The sequence below is a fragment of the Chanodichthys erythropterus genome, chromosome 7 (genome assembly GCF_024489055.1).
Source record: "Chanodichthys erythropterus isolate Z2021 chromosome 7, ASM2448905v1, whole genome shotgun sequence".
Taxonomy (NCBI): Eukaryota; Metazoa; Chordata; class Actinopteri; order Cypriniformes; family Xenocyprididae; genus Chanodichthys; species Chanodichthys erythropterus.
Genome location: NC_090227.1, coordinates 16793090 through 16815331, shown reverse-complemented (window position 1 = coordinate 16815331; position 22242 = coordinate 16793090). Strand labels below are relative to the sequence as shown.

The following is a 22242-nucleotide window of genomic DNA, read 5'->3' as shown; positions in this document are numbered from 1 at the left end:
GAGGCAATACATGTATACATCATCGCATTTGTGTATTTATTATCTTCAAAATTGTCTATCTGCATGTTATAGCTAGGGATGTCCAGATCCGATCATGTGATCGGAAATCGGGCCCGATCACGTGGTTTCAGACTCGATCGAAATCGGACGTTACCTCCCGATCAGGACTCGGATATGCATTAGGGGTGCGGTTCTCGGTAAAAAAATCGAACCGTACAGTATGGTTTGTTTAAAATAGCAAAGTGGAAAACAGACAAACAAGTTCAAATAATGTACGTTTCAGTCGATGGATGCGCAAAACGTTACAACAACGATAATCAAAAAGTGTGGACAAAACAGTCACTCTTTGTTAACTGCGAGTGCCGCCTGCTCTCATGTCTAGTCATTTACGCCGTCATCACCCGGGTGTTGATACAGGTGAGACCTGAACAGCACACGTTGCTATCTGTGTTTAAACTAACTCATTTAAGCCTTGCTGATTTAAACCTTCAAGAACAAGACGCGAAAGAGAACTCACACGCGCTGTGAGAAGATTTGTGTGCGCTCATCCGAAGCGCGCACACGCTTATTCCAGTCAGCGCGCAAATACTGAGTTCTCTTTCACGTCTTGCGCTTCAGCGGACAAATTCATACAAAAATTATTTTAAAATGCCCGTCCTAGCGAGTATCCTAGCAAACATAGTCGGTTATGTCTTAAGTGAGCGTATATGTGTCGAGAAAGACAGCGCATGTGGAACAGTATAGGTATGTACTGGATTGTGCATGTCTTAAAGGGAGAAAAACTATTCCTGCTGCCTGTTTTTAACGTTAAATAAAACAACAAATAACAAATAAATCACTTACTGCTCTTGACTGAATAGTTTTTGTAACTTCAATAATGATTAATCTTTATTTATTTTTTACAGTAAAGATAATATGCAGTGATATTTAGGGCCCAAGCGAAAATTCGCGCAGGGCCCTCTTGTTCTTCTAAGGATTATTTAGGGCCCAAGCGAAAATTCGCGCAGGGCCCTCTTGTTCTTCTAAGGATTATTTAGGGCCCAAGCGAAAATTCGCGCAGGGCCCTCTTGTTCTTCTAAGGATTATTATTATTTAGGGCCCAAGCGAATTAGCGCGCAGGGCCCTCTTGTTCTTCTAAGGATTATTATTAGGGCCCAAACGAATTAAGCGCGCAGGGCCCTCTTGTTCTTCTAAGGATTATTTAGGGCCCAAGCGAAAATTCGCGCAGGGCCCTCTTGTTCTTCTAAGGATTATTATTATTATTTAGGGCCCAAGCGAATTAGCGCGCAGGGCCCTCTTGTTCTTCAAAGGATTATTATTAGGGCCCAAACGAATTAAGCGCGCAGGGCCCTCTTGTTCTTCTAAGGATTATTAGGGCCCAAGCGAATTAAGCGCGCAGGGCCCTCTTGTTCTTCTAAGGATTATTATTAGGGCCAAAGCCCTGTAAAGGGCTGAAGGCCCTTTTGTTTTCTTTAGGATTATTATTATTAGGGCCAAAGCCCTCTAAGGGGCTGAAGGCCCTTTTGTTTTCTTTAGGATTATTATTATTATTAGGGCCCAAGCGAATTAAGCGCGCAGGGCCCTCTTGTTCTTCTAAGGATTATTATTAGGGCCAAAGCCCAAGGGGCTGAAGGCCCTATTGTTTTCTTTAGGATTATTATTAGGGCCCGAGCACCGATGGTGTGAGGACCCTATTGGAATTGCTCAGCCAATTATTCTTCTTCTCCAAAATGAATCACATTTTTGAGGGCCTAAACATTCTCAAAAACTCATGAAACTTTGCACACGCGTCAGAAGTGGTGAAAATTTACATCTGATATTGGTTTCAGAATTAGGTGTGGCAAAATGGCTCGATAGCGCCACCTACAAAAATTCAATTAAGCGCTCTTCGTGCTACGTTTCACGTACAGTTATGAAATTCGGTAGACAGATGTAACAGCCCAATACCTACAAAAAAGCCCCGGGTGCAAAGTTTGTAAACCCAACAGGAAGTGAGATATTTTGAATTTTCTCTACAAAATTTTGGCAGTTTTTGCCATTTCCACATGTTGTACTTTAATGAACTCCTCCTAGAGCTTTAATCTGATCAACATCATATTTGGTCAGTCTAATCTAAAGGCCTTTGAGACGTTAAATTGCGAAGATCTAGAGTTTTCACTGAAGGGCGTGTCCGTGGCGGCCTGACAAAGTTTGATGTTTCGCCATGAAACAGGAAGTTGTTGTAACTCGGGCATACAATGTCTGATCTGCCCCAAACTTCACATGTTTTATTAGAGTCCTGGCCTGAAGACATCTATATGGCAATTTTCAGTTACAGTCATAGCGCCACCTGGGGGCAACAGGAAATGACATGTTTTACACTGTGATTAACTTCTCATAGAGATTAAACCAGATCAGCATCATATATGGCCAGTCTAATCTTAAGGCCTTTGAGATGTTAAATTGCAAAGATTATGAGTTTTCGTTGAAGGGCGTGTCCGTGGTGACCGACAAAGTCTGATGTTTCGCCATGTAAGGTGAATCACTTTTTTGAGGGCCGAAACATACTCGAAAACTCATGAAACTTTGCAGATGCGTCAGAAGTCGTGAAAATTTACGTCTGATGTGGGTTTCAGAATTAAGTGTGGCAAAATGGCTCGATGGCGCCACCTAAAAAATTTCAACGAAGTGCCCCTGACACGACGTTTCACGTACAGGTATGAAGTTTGGTACACACATCTAACAGCCCAATACCTACAAAAAAGTCTCTTGGAGTGAAATCTGAAAACCAACAGGAAGTGAGATATTTTGAATTTTCTTTGCAAAATTTGTGCAGTTTTTGCCATTTCCACATGTTGTACTTTAACGAACTCCTCCTAGAGCTTTAATCAGATCAACATCATATTTGGTCAGTCTAATCTAAAGACCTTTGAGACGTTAAATTGCGAAGATCTAGAGTTTTCGCTGAAGGGCGTGTCCGTGGCGGCCTGGCAAAGTTCGATGTTTCGCCATGAAACAGGAAGTTGTTGTAACTCGGGCATACAATGTCTGATCTGCCCCAAACTTCACATGTTTTATTAGAGTCCTGACCTGAAGACATCTATATGACAATATTCAGTTACAGTCATAGCGCCACCTGGGGGCAACAGGAAATTACATGTTTTACACTGTGATTAACTCCTCATAGAGATTAAACCAGAAGCACATCATATGTTGTCAGTCTAATCTTAAGGCCTTGGAGATGTTAAACATCAAAGATCTAGAGTTTTCGGTGAAGGGCGTGTCTGTGGTGACCTGACAAATTCTGATGTTTCGCCATGAATGATGAAGCTGTTGTAACTCAAGCATACAATGTCCGATCTGCTCCAAACTTCACATGTGTGATATGAGTCCTGGCCTAAATACATCTATATGACAATATTCAGTTAGCCATAGCGCCACCTGCTGGCAACAGGAAATGGCATGCTTTACACTGTAATTGACCACCAGATTCACGTTTCATTATGCCACGAAGTACCAAACATGCTAGAAACACGTTAAATTATGCAACACTTGGCTGAGTGCTAATGTTTGCAAATAACGCCACGAATGAAACAGGAAGTTGTTGTAACTCAGGCATACAATGTCCGATCTGTTTCAAACTTCACATGTTCGATGATAGTTCTTGCCTGAAGACATCAACATGGCAATAGTGACGGTCAAAGCGCCACCTGTTTGCCACAGGAAGTGTGGCATTTCGAAATGACTTTGGCATAATTGTCCTGTATTCACTCGCTTACATGCATGTCGTCCACTGTTCACTGTTTTCCTGAGGCCAACGGGTGGCGGTTAGCCCGGGTGCGAGGGCCCTTTCATCGCTGCTTGCAGCTTTAATTAGGGCCCGAGCACCGACGGTGTGAGGACCCTATTGGTATTGCTCCGTTTATTATTATTATTATTATTATTAGGGCCCGAGCACCATTGGTGTGAGGACCCTATTGGAATTGCTCCGTTTATTATTATTATTATTATTATTATTATTATTATTAGGGCCCGAGCACCGATGGTGTGAGGAACCTATTGGAATTGCTCAGCCAATTATTCTTCTTCTCCAAAATGAATCGCATTTTTGAGGGCCTAAACGTTCTCAAAAACTCATGAAACTTTGCACACGCGTCAGAAGTGGTGAAAATTTACATCTGATATGGGTTTCAGAATTAGGTGTGGCAAAATGGCTCGATAGCGCCACCTACAAAATTTCAATTAAGCACCCTTCGTGCTACGTTTCACGTACAGTTATGAAATTCGGTAGACAGATGTAACAGCCCAATACCTACAAAAAAAAAGCCCCTGGTGCAAAGTTTGTAAACCCAACAGGAAGTGAGATATTTTGAATTTTCTCTACAAAATTTTGGCAGTTTTTGCCATTTCCACATGTTGTATTTTAACGAACTCCTCCTAGAGCTTTAATCAGATCAACATCATATTTGGTCAGTCTAATCTAAAGGCCTTTGAGACGTTAAATTGCGAAGATCTAGAGTTTTCGCTGAAAGGCGTGTCCGTGGCGACCTGGCAAAGTTTGATGTTTCGCCATGAAACAGGAAGTTGTTGTAACTCGGGCATACAATGTCTGATCTGCCCCAAACTTCACATGTTTTATTAGAGTCCTGACCTTAAGACATCTATATGACAATATTCAGTTACAGTCATAGCGCCACCTGCAGTCAACAGGAAATTACATGTTTTACACTGTGATTAACTCCTCATAGAGATTTAACCAGATACACATCAAATGTGATCAGTCTAATCTTAAGACCTTAGCAATGATAAATATCAAAAATCTTGAGTTTTCGCTGAAGGGCGTGTCTGTGGCGGACTGACAAAGTCTGATGTTTCGCCATGAACGATGAAGCTGTTGTAGCTGAGGCATACTATGTCTGATCTGCTCCAAACTTCACATGTGTGATAAGAGTCCTGGCCTAAAGACATCTATATGACAATATTCAGTTAGCCATAGCGCCACCTTCTGGCAACAGGAAATGGCATGCTTTACACTGTAATTCACTACCAGATTCACATTTCATTATGCCACGAAGTACCAAACATGCTAGAAACACGTTAAATCATGCAACACTTGGCTGAGTGCTAATTTATGCGATTAATGGCACTAAAGAAACAGGAAGTTGTTGTAACTCAGGCATACAATGTCCAATCTGCTCCAAACTTCACATGTTCGATAAAAGTCCTGGCCTGAAGACATCAACATAGCAATATTCAGTAAGTGTGGCATTTCGAAATGACTTTGGCATAATTCTCCTGTATTCACTCGCTTACATGCATGTCGCCCACTGATCACTGTTCCTAAGGCCAACAGGTGGCGGTGAAACCGGGAGCGAGGGCCCTTTCATCGCTGCTTGCAGCTTTAATTATTAGGGCCCGAGCACCGATGGTGTGAGGACCCTATTGGAATTGCTCTGTTTATTATTATTAGGGCCCGAGCACCGATGGTGTGAGGACCCTATTGGAATTGCTCTGTTTATTATTATTATTAGGGCCCAAGCGAATTAAGTGCGCAGGGCCCTCTTGTTCTTCTAAGGATTATTATTAGGGCCCAAGCGAAAATTCGCGCAGGGCCCTCTTGTTCTTCTAAGGATTATTATTATTATTATTTTTTTTTTTTTTTTTTTTCCGTCTTCCGGGGCTTTTTGGGGGCCTTAACATGCTCAAAAACTCTTGAAAATTGGCACACACATTGGAATCCGCGGCCATTAGGACGCCGGAGAGGCTGGTACCCGGGCGTGGCAGGGGGGCTCGACAGCGCCCCCTTGAAAAAAGTCTGAAAATTTGGTCCATATATTAAACATGCTTGCACGTATTAGTATGAAACTCGGTACACATATAGACCTCATCGGGCCGAACAACTTTCGCGCTCTAAGTTAATCGCCACGCCAACAGGAAGTCAGCTATTAAGGGTTGTTTGAAAAACGCATGCTCTGGAATTTGATATACTCCTCCTAGACGATTAATCCGATCGCCACCAAACTCGGTCAGCATGAAGTCAAGACACTGATGATTAAAAATTGCCAGGGGATTTTTGATATCTCGAACGGTTTGGCCGTGGCGAGGCAACGAATTTATGGCGAGAAAAAGGAAACAGGAAATGTGTTATAACGTCTTAATACATATGTTGATCTTTATGAAACTTCACGAGTGTGTTCGTTATAGGAGTCTGATCACATGGATGTGACTATTGTGAGTCAAAGTTATAGCGCCACCAACTGGCAGCAGGAAGTGTATCACTTTTTGAAATGTTTTGAGATCACCCTCTTATTTTTACCTGATTTGCTTCAAACTTCATCAGTGTTATGTCAATACACAGCAGATGTAGACCTATGACAGGATTTTTGATATTTGAAATATTGTTGCCATGGCAACAGGTCAAACTGTAATAATATTCTTGAGTGTTTTTGAGGCTCTTAACATGCTTCAAATTGCATGAAACTCGACACACACATCAATATTGTCAACCAGTAGACATGGACAAAGCCATAGAAATGGGCGTGGTGGAGGGGCTCAGTAGCGCCACCTTTTGACACAAGTGGGGGGGTTAGTTTTTCCTACAGTCACCAAACTCGGTACACATATTGTTCTCATCAAGCCGGACAATTTTCTAATTTACATTCATTAGCTCCGACCAACAGGAAGTCAGCTATTTTGGTTTGAATGTTAATTTTTTGAAAAAACAGGCTATGAATTTTATAATACTACTCCCTACAGGGTTTATCCAATTTACACCAAGCTTTTTTTAACTTGTTGCGAACACATTGAAGTTGTTTAATTGCAAACGGATTTTGGATATCTCAAACGATTTGGCCGTGGCGAGGCAACGAATTTATGGCGAGAAAAGGGAAACAGGAAATGTGTTATAACTTCTGCATACATTGATTGATGTTTATGAAACTTCAGGAGTGTGTTGGTTGTAGTAGTCTGATCACATGGATGTAACTATTGTGAGTCAAAGTTATAGCGCCACCAAATGGCAGCAAGAAGTGTATCACTTTTAAAATGCTTTGAGATCACCCTCTTATTTTTACCTGATTTGCTTCAAACTTCATCAGTGTAATGTCAATACACAGCAGATGTAGACCTATGACAGGATTTTTGATATTTGAAATATTGTTGCCATGGCAACAGGTCAAACTGTAATAATATTCTTGAGTGTTTTTGAGGCTCTTAACATGCTTCAAATTGCATGAAACTCGACACACACATCAATATTGTCAACCAGTAGACATGGACAAAGCCATAGAAATGGCCGTGGTGGAGGGGCTCAGTAGCGCCACCTTTTGACAAAAGTGGGGGTTAGTTTTTCCGACAGTCACCAAACTCGGTACACATATTATTCTCATCAAGCCGGACAATTTTCTAATTTACATTCATTAGCTCCGACCAACAGGAAGTCAGCTATTTTGGTTTGAATGTTAATTTTTTGAAAAAACAGGCTATGAATTTTATACTACTACTCCTACAGGGTTTATCCAATTTACACCAAGCTTTTTTTAACTTGTTGCTAACACATTGAAGTTGTTTAATTGCAAACGGATTTTGGATATCTCAAACGGTTTGGCCGTGGCGAGGCAACGAATTTATGGCAAGAAAAGGGAAACAAAGTGTTATAACTTCTGCATACATTAATTGATTTTGATGAAACTTTGGCTTAGTCTTCGTTGTACAAGGCTGATCACATGGATTTGACTATTGTGATTCAAAGTCATAGCGCCACCAACTGGAAGCAGAAAATGTGTCACTTTCAGCATACATTGAGATCACCCTCTTATTTTTACCTGATTTGCTTCAAAATTCATCAGAATAATGTTAAAACTTGGCACATGTAATCCTTTGAAAATGGGCAGGGAGGAGGGGCTCTATAACGGCACCTTGTAGTGCAGTAAATGTGGAGTGAATTTGACATAGTCCTTTGATGTTTAACCGTTTTAAGTGCCTATTGCCCGCTGTGCACAGTTGCCCTGAAGCCACCAGGGTGGCGGTGCCACCGGGCTTGGGCCCGCCATCGCTGCTCGCAGCTATATTTTTATTTTATTTTTTTATTTTTTTCTTCCGTCTTCCGGGGCTTTTTGGGGGCCTTAACTTGCTCAAAAACTCTTGAAAATTGGCACACACATTGGAATCCGCGGCCATTAGGACGCCCCAGAGGCTGGTATCCGGGCGTGGCAGGGGGGCTCGACAGCGCCCCCTTGAAAAAAGTCTGAAAATTTGGTCCATATATTAAACACGCTTGCACGTATTAGTATGAAACTCGGTACACATATAGACCTCATCGGGCCGAACAACTTTTGCGCTCTAAGTTTAACGCCACGCCAACAGGAAGTCAGCTATTAAGGGTTGTTTGAAAAACGCATGCTCTGGAATTTGATATACTCCTCCTAGACGATTAATCTGATCGCCACCAAACTCGGTCAGCATGAAGTCAAGACACTGATAATTAAAAATTGCCAGGGAATTTTTGATATCTCGAACGGTTTGGCCGTGGCGAGGCAATTAATTTATGGCGAGAAAAAGGAAACAGGAAATGTGTTATAACGTCTGCATACATATATTGATCTCTATGAAACTTCATGAGTGTGTTGGTTGTAGTAGTCTGATCACATGGATGTGACTATTGTGAGTCAAAGTTATAGCGCCACCAACTGGCAGCAGGATATGTCAATACACAGCAGATGTAGACCTATGACAGGATTTTTGATATTTGAAATATTGTTGCTATGGCAACAGGTCAAACTGTAATAATATTCTTGAGTGTTTTTGAGGCTCTTAACATGCTTCAAATTGCATGAAACTCGACACACACATCAATATTGTGAACCAGTAGACATGGACAAAGCCATAGAAATGGGCGTCGTGGAGGGGCTCAGTAGCGCCACCTTTTGACAAAAGTGGGGGGGTTAGTTTTTCCTACAGTCACCAAACTCGGTACACATATTGTTCTCATCAAGCCGGACAATTTTCTAATTTACATTCATTAGCTCCGACCAACTGGAAGTCTGCTATTTTTGTTTGAATGTAAATTTTTTGAAAAAACAGGCTATGAATTTTATACTACTACTCCTACAGGGTTTATCCAATATACACCAAGCTTTTTTTAACTTGTTGCTAACACATTGAAATTGTTTAATTGCAAACGGATTTTGGATACCTCAAACAGTTTGGCCGTGGCGAGGCAACGAATTTATGGCAAGAAAAGGGAAACAAAGTGTTATAACTTCTGCATACATTAATTGATTTTGATGAAACTTTGGCTTAGTCTTCGTTGTACAAGGCTGATCACATGGATTTGACTATTGTGATTCAAAGTCATAGCGCCACCAACTAGAAGCAGAAAATCTGTCACTTTCAGCATACATTGAGATCACCCTCTTATTTTTACCTGATTTGCTTCAAAATTCATCAGAATAATGTTAAAACTTGGCACATGTAAACCTTTGAAAATGAGCAGGGAGGAGGGGCTCTATAGCGGCAACTTGTAGTGCAGTAAATGTGGAGTGAATTTGACATAGTCCTTTGATGTTTTAAGTGCCTATTGCCCGCTGTGCACAGCTGCCCTGAAGCCACTGGGGTGGCGGTGCCACCGGGCTTGGGCCCGCCATCGCTACTCGCAGCTATATTTAGGGCCCGAGCACCGATGGTGTGAGGACCCTATTGGAATTGCTCCGTTTATTATTATTATTATTAGGGCCCGAGCACCGATGGTGTGAGGACCCTATTGGAATTGCTCAGCCAATTATTCTTCTTCTCCAAAATGAATTGCAATTTTGAAGGCCTAAACATTATCAAAAACTCATGAAACTTTGCACAAGCGTCAGAAGTGGTGAAAATTTACATCTGATATGGGTTTCAGAATTAGGTGTAATTTGATATACTCCTCCTAGACGATTAATCTGATCGCCACCAAACTCGGTCAGCATGAAGTCAAGACACTGATAATTAAAAATTGCCAGGGAATTTTTGATATCTCGAACGGTTTGGCCGTGGCGAGGCAATTAATTTATGGCGAGAAAAAGGAAACAGGAAATGTGTTATAACGTCTGCATTTCATATATTGATCTCTATGAAACTTCATGAGTGTGTTGGTTGTAGTAGTCTGATCACATGGATGTGACTATTGTGAGTCAAAGTTATAGCGCCACCAACTGGCAGCAGGATATGTCAATACACAGCAGATGTAGACCTATGACAGGATTTTTGATATTTGAAATATTGTTGCTATGGCAACAGGTCAAACTGTAATAATATTCTTGAGTGTTTTTGAGGCTCTTAACATGCTTCAAATTGCATGAAACTCGACACACACATCAATATTGTGAACCAGTAGACATGGACAAAGCCATAGAAATGGGCGTCGTGGAGGGGCTCAGTAGCGCCACCTTTTGACAAAAGTGGGGGGGTTAGTTTTTCCTACAGTCACCAAACTCGGTACACATATTGTTCTCATCAAGCCGGACAATTTTCTAATTTACATTCATTAGCTCCGACCAACTGGAAGTCTGCTATTTTTGTTTGAATGTAAATTTTTTGAAAAAACAGGCTATGAATTTTATACTACTACTCCTACAGGGTTTATCCAATATACACCAAGCTTTTTTTAACTTGTTGCTAACACATTGAAATTGTTTAATTGCAAACGGATTTTGGATACCTCAAACAGTTTGGCCGTGGCGAGGCAACGAATTTATGGCAAGAAAAGGGAAACAAAGTGTTATAACTTCTGCATACATTAATTGATTTTGATGAAACTTTGGCTTAGTCTTCGTTGTACAAGGCTGATCACATGGATTTGACTATTGTGATTCAAAGTCATAGCGCCACCAACTAGAAGCAGAAAATCTGTCACTTTCAGCATACATTGAGATCACCCTCTTATTTTTACCTGATTTGCTTCAAAATTCATCAGAATAATGTTAAAACTTGGCACATGTAAACCTTTGAAAATGAGCAGGGAGGAGGGGCTCTATAGCGGCAACTTGTAGTGCAGTAAATGTGGAGTGAATTTGACATAGTCCTTTGATGTTTTAAGTGCCTATTGCCCGCTGTGCACAGCTGCCCTGAAGCCACTGGGGTGGCGGTGCCACCGGGCTTGGGCCCGCCATCGCTACTCGCAGCTATATTTAGGGCCCGAGCACCGATGGTGTGAGGACCCTATTGGAATTGCTCCGTTTATTATTATTATTATTAGGGCCCGAGCACCGATGGTGTGAGGACCCTATTGGAATTGCTCAGCCAATTATTCTTCTTCTCCAAAATGAATTGCAATTTTGAAGGCCTAAACATTATCAAAAACTCATGAAACTTTGCACAAGCGTCAGAAGTGGTGAAAATTTACATCTGATATGGGTTTCAGAATTAGGTGTGGCAAAATGGCTCGATAGCGCCACCTACAAAATTTCAATTAAGCGCCCTTCGTGCTACGTTTCAAGTACAGTTATGAAATTCGGTAGACAGATGTAACAGCCAAATACCTACAAAAAAGCCCCTGGGTGCAAAGTTTGTAAACCCAACAGGAAGTGAGATATTTTGAATTTTCTCTGCAAAAATTTGGCAGTTTTTGCCATTTCCACATGTTGTACTTTAACGAACTCCTCCTAGAGCTTTAATCAGATCAACATCATATTTAGTCAGTCTAATCTAAAGGCCTTTGAGACGTTAAATTGCGAAGATCTAGAGTTTTCGCTGAAGGGCGTGTCCGTGGCGGCCTGGCAAAGTTTGATGTTTCGCCATGAAACAGGAAGATGTTGTAACTCGGGCATACAATGTCTGATCTGCCCCAAACTTCCCATGTTTTATTAAAGTCCTGACCTGAAGACATCTATATGACAATATTCAGTCACAGTCATAGCGCCACCTGGGGGCAACAGGAAATGACATGTTTTACACTGTGATCAACTCCTCATAGAGATTAAACCAGAAGCACATAATATATGGCCAGTCTTATCTTAAGGCCTTTGAGATGTTAAATATCAAAGATCTTGAGTTTTTGCTGAAGGGCGTGTCCGTGGCGGACTGACAAAGTCTGATGTTTCGCCATGAAAGAGGAAGCCGTTATAACTCAGGCATACTATGTCTGATCTGCTCCAAACTTCACATGTGTGATAAGAGTCCTGGCCTAAAGACATCTATATGACAATATTCAGTTAGCCATAGCGCCACCTGCTGGCAACAGGAAATGGCATGCTTTACACTGTAATTCACTACCAGATTCACGTTTCATTATGCCACGAAGTACCAAACATGCTAGAGACACGTTAAATCATGCAACACTTGGCTGAGTGCTAATTTATGCGATTAACGCCACGAAAGAAACAGGAAGTTGTTGTAACTCAGGCATACAATGTCCGATCTGCTTCAAACTTCACGTGTTCAATGATAGTCCTGGCCTGAAGACATCAACATGGCAAAATTCAGTTACGGTGAAAGCGCCACCTGTTGGCCGCAGGAAGTGTGGCATTTCGAAATGACTTTGGCATAATTCTCCTGTATTCACTCACTTAAATGCATGACGCCCACTGTTCACTGTTTTCCTGAGGCCAACGGGTGGCGGTGAGCCCGGGTGCGAGGGCCCTCTCAACGCTGCTTGCAGCTTTAATTAGGGCCCGAGCACCGATGGTGTGAGGACCCTATTGGAATTGCTCCATTTATTATTATTATTATTATTATTATTATTATTAGGGCCCGAGCACCGATGGTGTGAGGACCCTATTGGAATTGCTCAGCCAATTATTCTTCTTCTCCAAAATGAATTGCATTTTTGAGGGCCTAAACGTTCTCAAAAACTCATGAAACTTTGCACACGCGTCAGAAGTGGTGAAAATTTACAACTGATATGGGTTTCAGAATCATGTGTGGCAAAATGGCTCGATAGCGCCACCTACAAAATTTCAATTAAGCGCCCTTCGTGCTACGTTTTACGTACAGTTATGAAATTCGGTAGACCGATGTAACAGCCCAATACCTACAAAAAAGCCCCTGGTGCAAAGTTTGTAAACCCAACAGGAAGTGAGATATTTTTAATTTTCTTTGCAAAATTTTTGCAGTTTTTGCCATTTCCAGATGTTGTACTTTAACGAACTCCTCCTAGAGCTTTAATCAGATCAACATCATATTTGGCCAGTCTAATCTAAAGGCCTTTGAGACGTTAAATTGTGAAGATCTAGAGTTTTCGCTGAAAGGCGTGTTCGTGGCGGCCTGGCAAAATTTGATGTTTCGCCATGAAACAGGAAGTTGTTGTAACTCGGGCCTACAATGTCTGATCTGTCCCAAACTTCAAATGTTTTATTAGAGTCCTGACCTGAAGACATCTATATGGCAATATTCAGTTACAGTCATAGCGCCACCTAGGGGCAACAGGAAATGTCATGTTTTACACTGTGATGAACTTCTCATAGAGATTAAAGCAGAAGCACATCATATATGGCCAGTCTAATCTTAAGGCCTTGGAGATGTTAAATATCAAAGATCTTGAGTTTTCGATGAAGGGCGTGTCCGTGGCGGCCTGACAAAGTCTGATGTTTCGCCATGAATGATGAAGCTGTTGTAACTCAAGCATACTATGTCTGATCTGCTCCAAACTTCACATGTGTAATAAGAGTCCTGGCCTAAAGACATCTATATGACAATATTCAGTTAGCCATAGCGCCACCTGCTGGCAACAGGAAATGGCATGCTTTACACTGTAATTCACTACCAGATTCACGTTTCATTATGCCACGAAGTACCAAACATGCTAGAGACACGTTAAATTATGCAACACTTGGCTGAGTGCTAATGTTCGCAAATAACGCCACGAAAGAAACAGGAAGTTGTTGTAACATACAATGTCCGATCTGTTTCAAACTTCACATGTTCGATGACAGTCCTTGCCTGAAGACATCAACATGGCAATATTCAGTGACGGTCAAAGCGCCACCTGTTGGCCACAGGAAGTATGACATTTCGAAATGACTTTGGCATAATTCTCCTGTATTCACTCACTTAAATGCATGACACCCACTGTTCACTGTTTTCCTGAGGCCAACATGTGGTGGTGAGCCCGGGTGCGAGGGCCCTCTCAACGCTGCTTGCAGCTTTAATTAGGGCCCGAGCACCGATGGTGTGAGGACCCTATTGGAATTGCTCCATTTATTATTATTATTATTATTATTATTATTAGGGCCCGAGCACCGATGGTGTGAGGACCCTATTGGAATTGCTCAGCCAATTATTCTTCTTCTCCAAAATGAATCGCATTTTTGAGGGCCTAAACGTTCTCAAAAACTCATGAAACTTTGCACACGCGTCAGAAGTGGTGAAAATTTACAACTGATATGGGTTTCAGAATCATGTGTGGCAAAATGGCTCGATAGCGCCACCTACAAAATTTCAATTAAGCGCCCTTCGTGCTACGTTTTACGTACAGTTATGAAATTCGGTAGACCGATGTAACAGCCCAATACCTACAAAAAAGCCCCTGGGTGCAAAGTTTGTAAACCCAACAGGAAGTGAGATATTTTTAATTTTCTTTGCAAAATTTTTGCAGTTTTTGCCATTTCCAGATGTTGTACTTTAACGAACTCCTCCTAGAGCTTTAATCAGATCAACATCATATTTGGCCAGTCTAATCTAAAGGCCTTTGAGACGTTAAATTGTGAAGATCTAGAGTTTTCGCTGAAAGGCGTGTTTGTGGCGGCCTGGCAAAATTTGATGTTTCGCCATGAAACAGGAAGTTGTTGTAACTCGGGCCTACAATGTCTGATCTGTCCCAAACTTCAAATGTTTTATTAGAGTCCTGACCTGAAGACATCTATATGGCAATATTCAGTTACAGTCATAGCGCCACCTAGGGGCAACAGGAAATGTCATGTTTTACACTGTGATGAACTTCTCATAGAGATTAAAGCAGAAGCACATCATATATGGCCAGTCTAATCTTAAGGCCTTGGAGATGTTAAATATCAAAGATCTTGAGTTTTCGTTGAAGGGCGTGTCCGTGGCGGCCTGACAAAGTCTGATGTTTCCCCATGAATGATGAAGCTGTTGTAACTCAAGCATACTATGTCTGATCTGCTCCAAACTTCACATGTGTAATAAGAGTCCTGGTCTAAAGACATCTATATGACAATATTCAGTTAGCCATAGCGCCACCTGCTGGCAACAGGAAATGTCATGCTTTACACTGTAATTCACTACCAGATTCACGTTTCATTATGCCACGAAGTACCAAACATGCTAGAGACACGTTAAATTATGCAACACTTGGCTGAGTGCTAATGTTCGCAAATAACGCCACGAAAGAAACAGGAAGTTGTTGTAACATACAATGTCCGATCTGTTTCAAACTTCACATGTTCGATGACAGTCCTTGCCTGAAGACATCAACATGGCAATATTCAGTGACGGTCAAAGCGCCACCTGTTGGCCACAGGAAGTATGACATTTCGAAATGACTTTGGCATAATTCTCCTGTATTCACTCACTTAAATGCATGACACCCACTGTTCACTGTTTTCCTGAGGCCAACATGTGGTGGTGAGCCCGGGTGCGAGGGCCCTCTCAACGCTGCTTGCAGCTTTAATTAGGGCCCGAGCACCGATGGTGTGAGGACCCTATTGGAATTGCTCCGTTTATTATTATTATTATTATTATTAGGGCCCAAGTGAAAATTCGCGCAGGGCCCTCTTGTTCTTCTAAGGATTATTATTAGGGCCCAAGCGAAAATTCGCGCAGGGCCCTCTTGTTCTTCTAAGGATTATTAGGGCCCAAGCGAAAATTCGCGCAGGGCCCTCTTGTTCTTCTAAGGATTATTATTAGGGCCCAAGCGAATTAAGCGCGCAGGGCCCTCTTGTTCTTCTAAGGATTATTATTATTAGGGCCCAAGTGAAAATTCGCGCAGGGCCCTCTTGTTCTTCTAAGGATTATTAGGGCCCAAGCGAATTAAGCGCGCAGGGCCCTCAGGTTCTTCTAAGGATTATTATTATTAGGGCCCAAGCGAAAATTCGCGCAGGGCCCTCTTGTTCTTCTAAGGATTATTAGGGCCCAAGCGAAAATTCGCGCAGGGCCCTCTTGTTCTTCTAAGGATTATTAGGGCCCAAGCGAAAATTCGCGCAGGGCCCTCTTGTTCTTCTAAGGATTATTATTATTATTTTTTTTTTTTTTTTTTTTTTTTTCCGTCTTCCGGGGCTTTTTGGGGGCCTTAACATGCTCAAAAACTCTTGAAAATTGGCACACACATTGGAATCCGCGGCCATTAGGACGCCGGAGAGGCTGGTACCCGGGCGTGGCAGGGGGGCTCGACAGCGCCCCCTTGAAAAAAGTCTGAAAATTTGGTCCATATATTAAACATGCTTGCACGTATTAGTATGAAACTCGGTACACATATAGACCTCATCGGGCCGAACAACTTTCGCGCTCTAAGTTAATCGCCACGCCAACAGGAAGTCAGCTATTAAGGGTTGTTTGAAAAACGCATGCTCTGGAATTTGATATACTCCTCCTAGACGATTAATCCGATCGCCACCAAACTCGGTCAGCATGAAGTCAAGACACTGATGATTAAAAATTGCCAGGGGATTTTTGATATCTCGAACGGTTTGGCCGTGGCGAGGCAACGAATTTATGGCGAGAAAAAGGAAACAGGAAATGTGTTATAACGTCTTAATACATATATTGATCTTTATGAAACTTCACGAGTGTGTTCGTTATAGGAGTCTGATCACATGGATGTGACTATTGTGAGTCAAAGTTATAGCGCCACCAACTGGCAGCAGGAAGTGTATCACTTTTTGAAATGTTTTGAGATCACCCTCTTATTTTTACCTGATTTGCTTCAAACTTCATCAGTGTAATGTCAATACACAGCAGATGTAGACCTATGACAGGATTTTTGATATTTGAAATATTGTTGCCATGGCAACAGGTCAAACTGTAATAATATTCTTGAGTGTTTTTGAGGCTCTTAACATGCTTCAAATTGCATGAAACTCGACACACACATCAATATTGTCAACCAGTAGACATGGACAAAGCCATAGAAATGGGCGTGGTGGAGGGGCTCAGTAGCGCCACCTTTTGACAAAAGTGGGGGTTAGTTTTTCCTACAGTCACCAAACTCGGTACACATATTATTCTCATCAAGCCGGACAATTTTCTAATTTACATTCATTAGCTCCGACCAACAGGAAGTCAGCTATTTTGGTTTGAATGTTAATTTTTTGAAAAAACAGGCTATGAATTTTATACTACTACTCCTACAGGGTTTATCCAATTTACACCAAGCTTTTTTAACTTGTTGCGAACACATTGAAGTTGTTTAATTGCAAACGGATTTTGGATATCTCAAACGGTTTGGCCGTGGCGAGGCAACGAATTTATGGCGAGAAAAGGGAAACAGGAAATGTGTTATAACTTCTGCATACATTGATTGATGTTTATGAAACTTCAGGAGTGTGTTGGTTGTAGTAGTCTGATCACATGGATGTAACTATTGTGAGTCAAAGTTATAGCGCCACCAAATGGCAGCAAGAAGTGTATCACTTTTAAAATGCTTTGAGATCACCCTCTTATTTTTACCTGATTTGCTTCAAACTTCATCAGTGTAATGTCAATACACAGCAGATGTAGACCTATGACAGGATTTTTGATATTTGAAATATTGTTGCCATGGCGACAGGTCAAACTGTAATAATATTCTTGAGTGTTTTTGCAGCTCTTAACATGCTTCAAATTGCATGAAACTCGACACACACATCAATATTGTCAACCAGTAGACATGGACAAAGCCATAGAAATGGGCGTGGTGGAGGGGCTCAGTAGCGTCACCTTTTGACAAAAGTGGGGGGGTTAGTTTTTCCTACAGTCACCAAACTCGGTACACATATTATTCTCATCAAGCCGGACAATTTTCTAATTTACATTCATTAGCTCCGACCAACAGGAAGTCGGCTATTTTGGTTTGAATGTTAATTTTTTGAAAAAACAGGCTATGAATTTTATACTACTACTCCTACAGGGTTTATCCAATTTACACCAAGCTTTTTTTAACTTGTTGCTAACACATTGAAGTTGTTTAATTGCAAACAGATTTTGGATATCTCAAACGGTTTGGCCGTGGCGAGGCAACGAATTTATGGCAAGAAAAGGGAAACAAAGTGTTATAACTTCTGCATACATTAATTGATTTTGATGAAACTTTGGCTTAGTCTTCGTTGTACAAGGCTGATCACATGGATTTGACTATTGTGATTCAAAGTCATAGCGCCACCAACTGGAAGCAGAAAATGTGTCACTTTCAGCATACATTGAGATCACCCTCTTATTTTTACCTGATTTGCTTCAAAATTCATCAGAATAATGTTAAAACTTGGCACATGTAATCCTTTGAAAATGGGCAGGGAGGAGGGGCTCTATAACGGCACCTTGTAGTGCAGTAAATGTGGAGTGAATTTGACATAGTCCTTTGATGTTTAACCGTTTTAAGTGCCTATTGCCCGCTGTGCACAGTTGCCCTGAAGCCACCGGGGTGGCGGTGCCACCGGGCTTGGGCCCGCCATCGCTGCTCGCAGCTATATTTATTATTATTATTATTTTTTTATTTTTTTTTTTTTTCGTCTTCCGGGGCTTTTTGGGGGCCTTAACATGCTCAAAAACTCTTGAAAATTGGCACACACATTGGAATCAGCGGCCATTAGGACGCCGGAGAGGCTGGTACCCGGGCGTGGCAGGGGGGCTCGACAGCGCCCCCTTGAAAAAAGTCTGAAAATTTGGTCCATATATTAAACATGCTTGCACGTATTAGTATGAAACTCGGTACACATATAGACCTCATCGGGCCGAACAACTTTCGCGCTCTAAGTTAATCACCACGCCAACAGGAAGTCAGCTATTAAGGGTTGTTTGAAAAACGCATGCTCTGGAATTTGATATACTCCTCCTAGACGATTAATCCGATCGCCACCAAACTCGGTCAGCATGAAGTCAAGACACTGATGATTAAAAATTGCCAGGGGATTTTTGATATCTCGAACGGTTTGGCCGTGGCGAGGCAACGAATTTATGGCGAGAAAAAGGAAACAGGAAATGTGTTATAACATCTTAATACATATATTGATCTTTATGAAACTTCACGAGTGTGTTCGTTATAGGAGTCTGATCACATGGATGTGACTATTGTGAGTCAAAGTTATAGCGCCACCAACTGGCAGCAGGAAGTGTATCACTTTTTGAAATGTTTTGAGATCACCCTCTTATTTTTACCTGATTTGCTTCAAACTTCATCAGTGTAATGTCAATACACAGCAGATGTAGACCTATGACAGGATTTTTGATATTTGAAATATTGTTGCCATGGCAACAGGTCAAACTGTAATAATATTCTTGAGTGTTTTTGAGGCTCTTAACATGCTTCAAATTGCATGAAACTCGACACACACATCAATATTGTCAACCAGTAGACATGGACAAAGCCATAGAAATGGGCGTGGTGGAGGGGCTCAGTAGCGCCACCTTTTGACAAAAGTGGGGGGTTAGTTTTTCCTACAGTCACCAAACTCGGTACACATATTATTCTCATCAAGCCGGACAATTTTCTAATTTACATTCATTAGCTCCGACCAACAGGAAGTCAGCTATTTTGGTTTGAATGTTAATTTTTTGAAAAAACAGGCTATGAATTTTATACTACTACTCCTACAGGGTTTATCCAATTTACACCAAGCTTTTTTTAACTTGTTGCGAACACATTGAAGTTGTTTAATTGCAAACGGATTTTGGATATCTCAAACGGTTTGGCCGTGGCGAGGCAACGAATTTATGGCGAGAAAAGGGAAACAGGAAATGTGTTATAACTTCTGCATACATTGATTGATGTTTATGAAACTTCAGGAGTGTGTTGGTTGTAGTAGTCTGATCACATGGATGTAACTATTGTGAGTCAAAGTTATAGCGCCACCAAATGGCAGCAAGAAGTGTATCACTTTTAAAATGCTTTGGGATGACCCTCTTATTTTTACCTGATTTGCTTCAAACTTCATCAGTGTAATGTCAATACACAGCAGATGTAGACCTATGACAGGATTTTTGATATTTGAAATATTGTTGCCATGGCAACAGGTCAAACTGTAATAATATTCTTGAGTGTTTTTGAGGCTCTTAACATGCTTCAAATTGCATGAAACTCGACACACACATCAATATTGTCAACCAGTAGACATGGACAAAGCCATAGAAATGGGCGTGGTGGAGGGGCTCAGTAGCGCCACCTTTTGACAAAAGTGGGGGGGTTAGTTTTTCCTACAGTCACCAAACTCGGTACACATATTATTCTCATCAAGCTGGACAATTTTCTAATTTACATTCATTAGCTCCGACCAACAGGAAGTCAGCTATTTTGGTTTGAATGTTAATTTTTTGAAAAAACAGGCTATGAATTTTATACTACTACTCCTACAGGGTTTATCCAATTTACACCAAGCTTTTTTTAACTTGTTGCTAACACATTGAAGTTGTTTAATTGCAAACGGATTTTGGATATCTCAAACGGTTTGGCCGTGGCGAGGCAACGAATTTATGGCAAGAAAAGGGAAACAAAGTGTTATAACTTCTGCATACATTAATTGATTTTGATGAAACTTTGGCTTAGTCTTCGTTGTACAAGGCTGATCACATGGATTTGACTATTGTGATTCAAAGTCATAGCGCCACCAACTGGAAGCAGAAAATGTGTCACTTTCAGCATACATTGAGATCACCCTCTTATTTTTACCTGATTTGCTTCAAAATTCATCAGAATAATGTTAAAACTTGGCACATGTAATCCTTTGAAAATGGGCAGGGAGGAGGGGCTCTATAGCGGCACCTTGTAGTGCAGTAAATGTGGAGTGAATGTGACATAGTCCTTTGATGTTTAACCGTTTTAAGTGCCTATTGCCCGCTGTGCACAGTTGCCCTGAAGCCACCGGGGTGGCGGTGCCACCGGGCTTGGGCCCGCCATCGCTGCTCGCAGCTATATTTATTATTATTTATTTATTTTTTTTTTCGTCTTCCGGGGCTTTTTGGGGGCCTTAACATGCTCAAAAACTCTTGAAAATTGGCACACACATTGGAATCCGCGGCCATTAGGACGCCGGAGAGGCTGGTACCCGGGCGTGGCAGGGGGGCTCGACAGCGCCCCCTTGAAAAAAGTCTGAAAATTTGGTCCATATATTAAACATGCTTGCACGTATTAGTATGAAACTCGGTACACATATAGACCTCATCGGGCCGAACAACTTTCGCGCTCTAAGTTAATCGCCACGCCAACAGGAAGTCAGCTATTAAGGGTTGTTTGAAAAACGCATGCTCTGGAATTTGATATACTCCTCCTAGACGATTAATCCGATCGCCACCAAACTCGGTCAGCATGAAGTCAAGACACTGATGATTAAAAATTGCCAGGGGATTTTTGATATCTCGAACGGTTTGGCCGTGGCGAGGCAACGAATTTATGGCGAGAAAAAGGAAACAGGAAATGTGTTATAACGTCTTAATACATATATTGATCTTTATGAAACTTCACGAGTGTGTTCGTTATAGGAGTCTGATCACATGGATGTGACTATTGTGAGTCAAAGTTATAGCGCCACCAACTGGCAGCAGGAAGTGTATCACTTTTTGAAATGTTTTGAGATCACCCTCTTATTTTTACCTGATTTGCTTCAAACTTCATCAGTGTAATGTCCATACACAGCAGATGTAGACCTATGACAGGATTTTTGATATTTGAAATATTGTTGCCATGGCAACAGGTCAAACTGTAATAATATTCTTGAGTGTTTTTGAGGCTCTTAACATGCTTCAAATTGCATGAAACTCGACACACACATCAATATTGTCAACCAGTAGACATGGACAAAGCCATAGAAATGGGCGTGGTGGAGGGGCTCAGTAGCGCCACCTTTTGACAAAAGTGGGGGTTAGTTTTTCCTACAGTCACCAAACTCGGTACACATATTATTCTCATCAAGCCGGACAATTTTCTAATTTACATTCATTAGCTCCGACCAACAGGAAGTCAGCTATTTTGGTTTGAATGTTAATTTTTTGAAAAAACAGGCTATGAATTTTATACTACTACTCCTACAGGGTTTATCCAATTTACACCAAGCTTTTTTTAACTTGTTGCGAACACATTGAAGTTGTTTAATTGCAAACGGATTTTGGATATCTCAAACGGTTTGGCCGTGGCGAGGCAACGAATTTATG

At 41.4% G+C, this 22242-nt stretch overlaps 1 protein-coding gene across 6 annotated transcripts in view; it reads right to left on the bottom strand.

Annotated features, from left to right (window-relative positions):
• gas8 (growth arrest-specific 8) overlaps window positions 1-22242 on the bottom strand; it is a 230000-nt gene that overhangs the window by 135392 nt on the left and 72366 nt on the right. The window lies entirely within an intron of this gene.